Source organism: Meleagris gallopavo, chromosome 20 (assembly GCF_000146605.3).
Source record: "Meleagris gallopavo isolate NT-WF06-2002-E0010 breed Aviagen turkey brand Nicholas breeding stock chromosome 20, Turkey_5.1, whole genome shotgun sequence".
In the NCBI taxonomy this organism is placed as follows: Eukaryota; Metazoa; Chordata; class Aves; order Galliformes; family Phasianidae; genus Meleagris; species Meleagris gallopavo.
This window is the reverse complement of record NC_015030.2, coordinates 3,757,668-3,767,286: the sequence shown is the minus strand read 5'-3', so window position 1 is coordinate 3,767,286 and position 9,619 is coordinate 3,757,668. Positions and strand designations below refer to the sequence as shown.

At 46.9% G+C, this 9,619-nt stretch overlaps 1 long non-coding RNA gene across 1 annotated transcript in view; it reads right to left on the bottom strand.

Annotated features, from left to right (window-relative positions):
- LOC109370542 overlaps positions 1-2,406 on the bottom strand; it is a 16,730-nt gene extending 14,324 nt beyond the window's left edge. The window contains exon 1 of the long non-coding RNA XR_002120782.1: positions 2,288-2,406. This is a non-coding gene — a long non-coding RNA (uncharacterized LOC109370542). The remainder of the gene's footprint in view (positions 1-2,287) is intronic.
- Positions 2,407-9,619: the final 7,213 nt, after the last annotated feature.

Here is a 9,619-nt window from a genome sequence, read left to right as displayed (position 1 = left end):
AGAAAAAAAAAAAAAAATTAATAAGTCCACTGGATTTGCTATCTGCAACTCCATATGCAAGATACAGTTTCCAGTTCTAATAATTCCCCACCTCCAACCTCAAGCAACCATGATGATATATATAAAAAACAGAAGCCCTGAGCTTCTATTTTTGGTAGGCATGCTACCCTCTTAAAAGCAATGGGTGCATTTTCTAGGCAGGTAGGCCACTCAAGAACTTTGTTCTCATTACACAGGCTGACTGCATGATCCAGAGAATAGCAGCTGTCTGGATCACAATGCATTCATCAAATCTTTATGAGCAATAGATTAAAAAGACTGGGAAGTTTCCGTGCAGACCAAGCCTCAGGCTTGCCTTATTTCTCTGCCATGGAGCAGCTCTTCTGCAACCAGGAGAGCCAGGCAGTCTGGGCACACACTGCTGCCGTGCCCAGACCTACCCACACTCCTCACATTTTCAGGATATTTATTCACTCAGCTTCTCATAAGGACGAGCAGACAGGTGTGGGTTATACAGGCAGCCAGCACCCTTGTGGGTCCAGGTTATACCACTCAGCAGCTGGTTGCCATTAAAATATAATACAGCATTAGAAAAGCATTGTACTTTGTTCTCAGCAAGAATCAGCTGCAACACCAAAGATGCTGCGACAGCTATCAGCGCATGCCTGGGCATCATCCTCCTCCACAAAATTGAACCTCTAGAGCACGGAGGGGGGTGACCCAGAAGAGCATCCACAACCCAAATCCTATGGCTGAGAGTAGTGTCCCAACACTCCCTGAGGCCTGGCAGCTCAGGGCTGTGCCCACTGGGGAGCTGCTCCATGCCCACCACCCTCTGGGGCAGAACCTTTTCCTGATACCCAGGCTGAACCTCCCCTGGATGCAGCTCCATGCAGTTCCCTCTGCTTGCAAACCCAAACCCAGCTGAGCCATAGTGCTGCAAACCACAGCTGAGCCAGCAGATGTACCTCCTTGTGCACCTTGACCCCTGCACTCCCTGCAGGAGAAGCCAAGTGTTGTACAACCCACATAGGCATGATGTTCCTCTGCTACTGATCCAATACTGGATCAATTTTTTGAGCAAAAGCCTCCAAGAATTGCCTGCCTCTGACTCAGAGATAGGCAGTACTCCCAGAGGCTGAGGAGATTTTAATTTCCCATGTCTGCTAAGTATGTAAGACTGGACTTGCTAGGTAAAGATGCCATACCCTGTAGCTACAGAGCTGACCTACCTCAAGCAGCAGGACAACTTAGAACCAAGCACTCAGATCCTCTAAGAAGAGCTCATATCAGAGCCTGCAAGAGGTGCCTATAACAACCTGAGCAGAGAAGACTGACTCATCCCATTGTTTTCCCCAAGCACAGACTGTATCTGCTTGGCAATAGACCAAGAAAAATGACAGCAACAACTACCAGATCCCAACAAATCTCTTCCTTGACTGCCCCTGCTGTTCATTTCCAAGATGCAGAGCTGGTTGTGCTGCTATCCCATAGGACAAGGCTCACTCTTTGGTCTAGATCTGCTTCCCTCATCTTCTCGAAAGGCAACCTGACAGAGGAGCTGGTCTTGCACATTATAAGACCTCTCAATCAGAGAGAATCTTTTAGGGTCTCCTCAATCAGTAGAAAGCCAAACAGGGCTCCAGAGATGCCACCTTCTAAGTGTCTGGGGCACAACTAGTCTTGGAAATGGGGTGTTAGCACAGAGCAGGGGTCAAAAATTCCCCCTCAGCAGCATGTTAGCCCTGATGTAAGGCTTGGTTTTGCACTTTGGGAATGCTTGCACTAAAAACTGCAGTGAGAGCGTTACTCTTCTTACACAGCCCACCAAAGAGCCATTTAGTGGTAATGACCCAACTTGGCTTTCTCCTGGAAACCTTCAGTAGACTCCTGTATATTTCTGAGGTTTTAACGGATCTGGTAGAAAAACAGAGAAAGTAGCATGCGATACAAAGAAGCTGGGTTTAGTTTTTTGTACACACAATAAACCACCATTAGGAATTTCTCCCCAGTATTTTCTATGCTTCCTCTCTCATTGAGAGAAGTTCCAATTTTCTATCACATCTTTTCTCTTTCCCTTTATTTTTCTCCTTCTCATTAGCTCGTTTGCCTTCCCTTACCTTTTTCCTTCCTGACGGAGGAAGGTGAGAAGATCTTTAAGTCTGTGTGAGCACTAACAGACCCCAAGGAAAGGAGGAGCCCTCCAAATAAGCACATGAAGACAGCAGCAGTGAATTAGCTATCCAAGAAATATTTGTCTTGCACAGAAACAAAAAACAGTGCCTACCTGGTAACTCTATAGACCCAAGACTTGCTCTGTACACAGGATAAGCCTCTTCATAGAAATTATCTTCTTCACATTAGGGAGGTATTCCTGAGCCAGAGGAACAAATTCCCCCAGGAAGAGAGATAAGACCTCTTCTACAGCTGGCAACAGCCAGGTTATCAAATATTTATGGTAATCAAAAGAGCAGGTGAATGCATTCAACCCCGATGGGTTAGCATGAATATCAAACAACACGGGCCCAAGTAGTGATTATTACGAGTACCTGGCTTAATAAAACAGATTAGATACAAACAGAGGTATCAGTGGCAAATGAAACTAGGAGCTCTGCTCCCAAACACAACTCTACCCACTGAGTGAACTTAACCTGAAAGTTGGAAGAAGTAGAACTGCTTCAGAGGAGAAATGTATTTGGGAAACATGTTGTTTACTCAACACATCCCAATATGTGCAGCTGAAGGTCTCCACTTTCACCCCATGTGTGGAGAAGGGGAAGCCGTGACTTTTGCTCATGCACAATGCTAAGTTTGGGAGGCCAGATGCATGAGAGGAAACCCTCACAGCAATGAGAAACCAGGTTTTGTACACTGGAAAGCAAAGTTAAATGAACTGCTTTTAACATAAGGAAAGTCTTGCCCTGTTTCACTGAAGAACAACGCACAGGTGCAAGATACCTTGTAAAATCTGCAGGATTTACCCAAAGCAGCTCCAAAAAGGAGTTCAGGGCTGGTCAAAGTCATCAGAATAAAAGGTCCTGGCATTAACAGACTTCATAGACTTACAGAAAAAGACAGTGTGGCATGGGAAACAAGAGTACGCAACACCACTGGGATTAGCCTGTACAAATAATCTCTGCAAGTGTCTACACCTGTGTCTGGCTTTCGAGGAGCAACAGATACTTGAGAGCTTTCTGCTGTGCTGCCTAAGCTCTCTAGTCCCTGTGTGTTCCAGGTTTGTTTTGGTTAGTTAGTGAGTTCTTAAGTCAGATGAGAAGTCTTCCTGATGGCCATCAGACAGATCCAAAAACCACTTCTGCCTCATCTGTGAGTTGCTCAAAGTAGAAGCTAAGGAGCATTAGTCAAAGAAAAGAGCTGCATTTTCTTTGAAAGGAGTAAATGCCTTTAGCTGATTCAATGCTTTGTTAGCAGTTACATCCAGTCTCCAGAGCTACTTCTCACAAACTGCAGGAACTCACACAGGTGGGAGAACTACCAGAAAGCAGGAGAGAAATCGGTGGTCAGCTCTGGAGATTAAGCAGCAATCTTGGAAGAAAACACTGCCCAAGGGAGAAGTAGGGACAAAGCAGGAAGATGAATGGGAAATCCATCCAACAAGATCTACTCATGGCCTCCAGAAGATAGCAAATGGACAGGACAAAAACAAGTTAAGCTCTGTTGCTATGGACAGCAAGCAGGGTTAACTTCACACCAGACCTTCTAGAGAGGTGCTCCTCATTAGGCCACCACCAAACAAGGCCACGCAACTCCAAGAAACACACAGCAAGCATCTCCCCACAGCAGTAAGAGCCTTCAGCAGAAGCCTTGGGGTGAGGTCGTGGGTCCACAGCCCCTACTGCAGGCAGCACAGAAGCTCCATAGGGATGGCCAGGACACCAGAAAACCTTCAGTGAGATGAACGATGTGTGTGGCAGTGGGCAGTCTCTATAGCACAGTACTTGCTGCTCCTCCCTGCACAAAAGGATGCCCAGACATCCCATGAGAACACCACAGGGGCTGGAAAAAAGGGACAGCATATTGTCTTTTTTTTTTTATTTTTTTTTAATAAAGGAGCTGTGGTGTCATCTTGCTTTATTTTTTGACATTGCAGCCTGCTGGCAGGAGGACTCTGTTGCCAGGGAACTGCTGCAAAGGTGCTCAGGGCTGCTGCCCACAGCAAGGCAGGGAAGTGCCTGCTGGCACCAGGAGCACCCACAGAAGCTGCCCCAGGCCAGGATGCAATGCAAGCAGCAGTGAGACAAGCAGCTGCTCCACCACTCCCAGGTTCAGTGCTCACTCCTTACTCTCTTGCCCACAGAGGAGGATGGGGTGGAACAGCACCGATTTATTTGTCTTATTATTTTGCCTAAAGGAGGCTCTATTCTTTTTTAAATTTTCTTTTTAGATGGCTGCCATTAGTAGAATTATGGTTGCAATTTACAATAATCAATTTGAAACCAGGGTTTGATTAGTTAATGCACTTGTTGTTGTTCTCTCCTGATTTGATCAGGAGGGAAGTGGGAGGGCTCCGTTTGCATGCTGCAGCTCTCGTGGTGTGTGCAAACAGCAAAAACATCCCTGCTCCTCACCTGTCTCCACCAGGCTGCATGCACATCCTGTTGCATTCCAGGAGTAGAACCAAGCAGAAATTTCAAACTTGCTACAGCCAGGAGGATCCCAAGTCCCTCTGATCCATAGCCAGCCCCATAACTTCCCAGGGGCCAGCTGTGTTATATTCCCTAACATCCCAGGGATGGAGGGATGAAATAGCACTGGGGTGCCCTTAGCTGACCCCTTGGGAGTTACGGGGCTGGCTATGGATCTCTTGTAGTCTTTCTGCACCCTTTTTTCCTTCCTGCTCGTGCTATTTCCATTCCTTCTCCACCCACCTCTCCACATCCCCAAAGTTCTGTGCCGTAATTCTCAGCACCATGTACCAAAGAAACCCTAGACAGAAAGGCTGTGGCACCCTCCTCTGCTGCTCAAAGCGGACAAGCATACATACACTGTATTAAAGGAAGAGGGAAAAAAAAAAAACAACAAATCCATCTTTTTAAGGACTTTGTATATCCCACCTGCTTGCAGAGCATCCTTGGGAGAAATCCGAATGTTGCAATTGACATTACCTGGTGCAATAATTAGAAGCTGTATTTACAGCCATGATACCATTTTAATGCTGTTTTGCATCTGTTGTGCTTCCACTTAGAGAGCAAATGTAGTGGGGAACATCTGTTTTCCACTGCTATCTGATGTGACAATCCCCGGCCAGTGATTTTACCTCTATTACAATGGGCTTTAATTATTGCAATTACTGTCACAGAGCGATGTCCCTGCAGCAACAGGTACAAGGCCTGGCCCAGCTTTCTAAGCAGATGACATCGCCTAGCTCTGCTCCTTTTTATTCCACTCAGTGCAATAACACATGGAAGAAATGAAAGTTCTGAAGCAGATGTTGCCTCTGCTTTGCATGGAGGAGCCATCATCAGCCCAGGAAGCACACTGCTCAGCAGCATCCACACCTGGGACTTCTTTCCCCACAGCCAAGGGGTTTCTACCTTCATTGACATAGAAGGAGATTTGGGGTTGTTCATGTTTTTCTCAGGAGACCCAGCAGGATGCAAGGATCTTGAGGGTGCCATCAAGTTTCCAGGCCACGCTGCACAATAGATCTTTCACCTCTTGCAAGGCATCTTCCTTAGCTCCAATTATTTGCCCTTGCACTCATGCAACCAGTAATTAGTCAAATTTGAGGTCACATTCAGTCCTGCCATAAGACTATAACTGAAGAACAGCCCAGAGCTCCATCTGAACAAAGTTGGCATCCCAAAGTTGCCATCAGTGCCCTCTCTCCCAGTACCTCCAGGAGTACTAAAAAGGAGCAGCAGTGACCAAGGAAAGCCATCTCCAGTCTCCTGGCTGAGCATCTTGCAGCCCAACTCCTCCCTTTCTACTCTGCTTGTAGAAATAGTTATTGCAGAAGCGTTTCCCACCCAAACCAAAGCTGAGATCACTCTGATGGTTCCCAATATCCCCTCGTTCCAACACCAGTTTGACAAAGAAGGTACAACTGATGTCGTCTACATGGAATTTTACAAGGCCTTTAACACGGTCTTGCACCACATCCTTATCTGTAAATTGGAAAAACATGGATGTGAAGGCTGCAGTATTTGCTGGATAAGGAGTTGGTTGGGTGGCTGCGGTTAACAGCTCTGCAACCAGGTGGAAGGGGGTCACAAGTGGTGTCCCCAGGGGTCTATGTTGGATTGATGCTGTTCAGCAATGACACAGGTAGTGGGGTTGAGTGCACCCTCAGTGATTTACTGCTGGCACCAAGCGGAGAGGTGCCTTGGCACAACAGAAAGGGCAGCATTCAGAGAGATCTGGACAGGCTTGAAGAGCAGGCACATGAGAATCTACTGGTGTTCAACAAAACCAAGTGCCATTCCATGATTTCCCTGAACTCCTCCACGCCCAACATAGAGGGACTCGTCCTCCTGCTGAGCTGCTCTGCCACCCCCTTCTGAGCAGATTTTGGTGACCTGTCAGCACTGGGCTAACATGCCAAGGAAGTCACATCAAGCCAGGTTTAGAAGTACATCGGCAATTCTTCACCTGCTGATTCACTTGAGGCAAATGCTGTGCCATCTGACACACGCTAGGGGTTTGGAAGCAGAAGTCGCTGGTCATTTCCAGACACATCCATATGAATATATAGTATAGAAGTGTACACGTGCATTTAATTCAGTGTTATCTTCCCTAACACACACCAAGAAATCCTCACTGCCAGAGAGCTCCCACACCTCCTCCCACCCCTGGTTCCTACTGATTTCTCAGTCAAACCTCTCTTTGGGCAAAGTGTTCTTATTTGGCACACCCCAACACTCTTGTGTATTGGATCTAAGTTTGTGATCCCCTCTCACTGCATCACTGTGAGTCGAGCATCCTTCAGCCTAGCCCAGGGATGGTGGTCTAGAAAAACAGCATCAGTGCAAAGAGCACTTTCAGTCACCACAGTGACTGGCTATATGGACACAGCCCCACTCATTTCAGAACGACAGAAACAGTGCTATGCCACAGAAGCTGTTAGTAAACAGCAGCAGCTTGAACTATGAAAACCATTCTGGCTGAGGAGAGTTAGGGTCATGCAGGTTTCTCCACCCATAAAGCCAACAGAAGGCTCTTAGTTTATTTAGGTCAATTAACTCCAGCTTTCAAATTAAGTTCTCATTTCGTTTTACAGACAAGCTGTGAGTAAAGCATGGGGAAAAAAAGGGGGAGGGGGGGGGAGGGGAGAGGAGAGGAGGAAGTCAGCTGAGGAGAACATAGCCCAGGATTTCCAGACTTAATTTAAACCCAAAGGTAAAAAGAAAATTGAGATCAGAGAAGAGCACAGAGCACCTCTCAAGTGCTTCCATCCTTGCTTCTTCTCTGCTCTGTTCATTGAGCTCACAGGCCAGGAAAAGGCAGAAAGGAGCAGTGCAGAGGAAGCCATTTGTGGTACACAACAACACGTTTTATTGCTCTCACGCACCCAAGAATGATGCTTCATATTCTTGAGTGCCATCTACTGGCATTTTTATCTCTTTGCTATATATTAAACCCAACCACAGCATTGAAAGAGCAGTCATGTTGCAGTCAAGCACTTAGAAGTAGAAAAATTCCAAAATCTGGGCTGTGCACCCAATCCTGACCCCATCCCCTCACATAGATCCATCAGAACACGTTGCCTAACAATGGCCACGCACCACTTTCTGCATGAAAAAGCCCCATCCACACACCAGATGGATAGTGCTCTCCTAATGAGCAGCTACTCAATATTTTTCTTTATCCTCATCACTCAACACGTAGCTCCACGTCCTGTGCATGGCATGCAATTGAAGTCCTGCTCTAAATAATGAGCTATTAATTTTCTCCTGGGCTTTCCCAGCATTTATTATTGTAGCATCCGAGTGGTTTGCAAACATTAATTTGCCTTACAACAGCCCCATGAGGAAGGGTGGAATTACTCTCCTGCAGATGGGAGACTGAGGGATGGCCATAGTGAAGCCAGAAGGGTTCAGAGCACCCTAAAGTTTGGGGTGCAGTTTTTCAATAGGGATAGGGCTTGAATCCCCATTCTAGGGCTGGTGCAGCCATTCATTCTGCCCTAATGGGAAATTTCCCATCTCACAATCACTATTTCCATTCTGCTTCATACACCCAGCAGAACTGCAAGACCATTTCGAGGTTCAAAAATCATTATTTTTTGTATTCAGAGACAGCAGCACTGCTCGTTTGCATCGTGACAATATTACATTTCCTCATTACTTTCCATCCCTTCCACCTCTTCAGATCTTATTTGCATTTTTGATCAGACCCGAGCACCGAAGAGATGCCTGCAGGGAGATGGCTGTAACAGTGCCCAGGTCTTTTTCCTGGGCTGAATCAATTAATTTGCACCTCTGGGAATAAAATGGTTTTTTTTCCCCTGCAATGTGTACAATCCCTCCCAGTTTTCTTTGGTAAGAGAGGGGGAGAACCAGGCTTTGAAGTGCAAAGTCATATGTGTAAATCATCATCTCCTGCAGCGAGAGCTGTGTGCTGCCGTCCCAGGTGGGCACACCTGACCTGGGCAGGAGGGACCACAGCACCAATCTGCTCTGCTCATCCTCCCTGTGGGTCCGCAGTGCTCAGCAATGGCCCTGTGGAATGTTCAATGAGACCAAATCACTCCATGTCTGAGCATCAGGCCAGCCCCACCACCCAGCATCTGTCCATGTTTTAAGCTTCTATCTCACAGCTGGAGGCTGCAAGATGCTTCACAACACCTCACTGTAAAGCGAAACTCAGGGCAGGGGCTGCCTGCAGGTCTGGGAGGCATTTTGCTGAGTTGAGGATCTCCAGCCCAGCCCTGCACTGCTGCAACGTTCAGAGTTGTGTTTTATCCTCTGTTAAGCCCTATCCCCAAGCAGCCTGCATGGGAGTACTTTCATTGACTGAAGGTGTTCCTGGCTATGCCAGCTACACATTTTCTTTCTCATATCATGGAAAGATTACTGTCAGCCAACCCCAGTCCACCCCCACCATGCCCACTGACCACATCTGTCTGTGCCACATCTCCTGAACACCTACTAGGATGGTGACTCCACCACCTCCCCATGCAGCTGTGCTGAAGTCTCATCACACCTTCTGAAGAGAAATTGCTCCCAATATCCCATCTGAACCTCTCCCAGCACAACTTGAGGCCCTCACCTCTCATCCTATCACCATTACCCAGGAGCAGAGGCCAACCCCCACCTCACCACAACCTCCTTCAGGAAGTTATAGAGAGCAGTGAGGTCTCCTCCAAACACTGCTTCTCTTAATGAGAGATAAAAAAAAAAAACCAACAAACAAATGCAAAAAACCCACAAAACTAACATACCCCAGTTCCTCCTTCTAGGAGCACTCAGTCCTCACCTAACACAAAAACCAAGTAGCTCTCCTCTGCCTACAGCCAACAGCAACTCTTGTAGTGACCAAATTAGTACAGATTATTATGGGCTGGATGACTTTCAGCTGTGAATGCTGCTTGTTAACCTCACATGTTGGCCATTCCCTTTTTGCCATTGCTTTTTTCTACCCCATACCATGCTTCCTA